Here is a 2,674-nt window from a genome sequence, read left to right as displayed (position 1 = left end):
GATGCCTCTTTTTCTTCCTTTCTCTCAAAATATCTTCATATTTTCAAGCCATGGGTAACTGAAACTGCAGAAAGTAAAACTGTAGATAAACTGCTAACTCTATTTAAACAATAAAAGAAATAATTATATTCTTGGGAAAATTAACAATTATCCAGCAGCCCCTTTGCAAAGGAAAAAAAAATGCATGTATGGGAAAAAATCTCAACCACAGCGTTCCCTAAGCTTTGCAAACAACAAATAGCATCCACCTATCCATCCTCAGAGAGCAACAGTTTTACTGTTATTTAGAAAAAGCAACCATTTCAGGCTGCAGGTTCTGCACATCAGCACTTCCCAGCTCTCTACTAATATGGGAAAACTGACTATCCCTGACTTCAGTTTTTGTGAAGCTAGATGCCTCACTAGAGTCTAAACTGAGGCTAATTGGAGATCATAAAATTTTACATGCTTGCTAGAGGTGGACCACGATTTTGATTGGAAACTTTCCAGCAACCAATTCTAAAAGGTGTTAATGGTGACTATTTTCTAAAACAAATGTGAAGAGTAACTAATATGATAAGACCAGAAATATATTTCTCTGGTAAGTCCCTGTAAAAAGAAAGCTCTCAACAATAATGTTTTAGGAAACCCAATAGAGAGTTTCACAGGCCTGTTTCTTATGGGATTGCTCAATGTAGGTAAATATTATCAAACCAAAAAGTAATTTTGTAACAGGAATTCTACAGAGCCCCAATACCTTACAGAATGATGAGTACAACAATAGAAACAAATAGAAGATAACCTAGACAAATAAAGCGAATAACTTAATGGCATGAGTTAGGTTAAGAAAAGCTTCCTGGAAAAAGACATCTGAATAGATATAGCTATTTATATAAATATAAACGACATTTTAATAGATATAGCTAGGAATTTCCCAAGCAGGGAGAAGAAGGGGGACGTTCCAGGCAAAGGAATCATGTGAATGCAAAGGTAGGGAGTCATGAATCAATATGTTCTGTTTTTTTGTTGTTTTTTTGTTTTATAAAGAGCTATAATAGGCTGGGCACAGTAGCTGTAATCCCAGCACTTTGGGAGGCTGAAGCAGGTGGATCACTTGAGCCCAGGAGTTCGAGACCAGCCTGGGCAACATGGCAAAACACTGTCTCTACAAAAAAAAAAAAAAAAAAAAAAAAAAAATTAGCCCTGTTCAGTGGCGTGCGCCTGTGGTCCCGGCTACTTGGGAGGCTGAGGCGAGAGGTGTGCTCGAGGTGGGAGGTGGAGATTACAGTGAGCAGAGATCACACCACTGCACTCTAGCCTGAGCGACAGAGAGAGACTCTGTCTTAAAAAAAAAAAAAAAAAAAAAAAAAAAAAAAAAAAAAAAGCTATAATAAGATCAGCTTACTAGACAATACAGTGAAATGGGGGAAGCTAGAGAGGTGGGCAGTGACCTCTTATGCTATGTAAGAGATTTGACATCATAAAGTAAGTTGCCAGAGTTCTGAATGAGGGCATTAGAAATAGTAATGAACAGGAGAGCATATGCTTAAGAGCTGTCTGCTGTCTGGGAGGTAGAATTTACACTAAGTACTGAGTAATAGAATGAAGGGGTTGAGGGAAAGGTAAGAATCTAGGGTGAGTGTAAATCTTCTGGTTCAGGGTATAAACAACAGGAAGTCATTGAAATCTATTGGCCTATCCTGCATTTGAAATTATTTTTACTCATGTAAGATTCTGTAACATTATATGGTCATTAGGAAGTATCTGTTTACTGAATTATGCAGGTATTTGAAACGTTCAAACATTTCATGCAATATCAAAAACTCAGACTGGCTGCAGTGGCTCATGCCTGTAATCCCAGCACATTGAGAGACCAAGGCAGGAGTACTGTCTGAGCCCAGGAGTTCAAGACAAGCCTGGGCAACATGGCAAGACCCCATCTCTACAAAATTTTTTTAAATTTGCCAAGAGTGGGGTGCACATCTGTGGTCTCAGCTACTTGGAAAGCTGAGGCAGGAGGATCACTTGAGCCCACAAGGTCGGGGCTGCATTCAGTGAGCCCTGTTCATGCCACTGCAATCCAGCCTTAACAACAGAGCAAGGCCCTGTCTCAAAGAAATATTATATTCATTAATGTTGTTGCTGCTATCAGAAAAAATTCTAAGTATCCCACAGTAGCAGATACAAGCTTTTCAAAATTACAACTTCTACTTTTAAAAGCTTAAATTTTAGCACTGGCAACAAATACAACTAGTTGTTTTCCCTAAAGTGATAGTATCCTGTTTATTTTCAAGAAAATGTCTGCCAAATTCCCAAGTCTGAATAATCAATTTTCTGTCACTTTTTTTTTCCAAGTGAAAAGATGGTGTTTCCATGAAAGAAAAGAAAAAGTGGCTAATTCAGCTTGCAACTCAAACAAGTGTTTTTCCTAAAGACAACTATATTCCAGCATGCAGTAGAAGTGTTTTATGGGTACATCACATTGTGTCACAAAGAATATTTTTTAAATGTACTTAAGGGTTGAGATTTAGTAGAAAATAATTTTTACAACTTCATCAAGGACATTATTTTAGTAAAACTGATTTTTTTTTTACTATGAATGTGTGGTGGTGAAGAATACAATGACTACTAATAAAATTTGGTGCCATTGCCTTAATTTGTGCTAAGACACCAGTCATTTTACCCACCATTGGAT

This window comes from Symphalangus syndactylus, chromosome 23 (assembly GCF_028878055.3).
Source record: "Symphalangus syndactylus isolate Jambi chromosome 23, NHGRI_mSymSyn1-v2.1_pri, whole genome shotgun sequence".
Taxonomy (NCBI): domain Eukaryota; kingdom Metazoa; phylum Chordata; class Mammalia; order Primates; family Hylobatidae; genus Symphalangus; species Symphalangus syndactylus.
The sequence above is the reverse complement of the archived record's forward strand: the minus strand, read 5'-3'. Positions refer to the sequence as shown.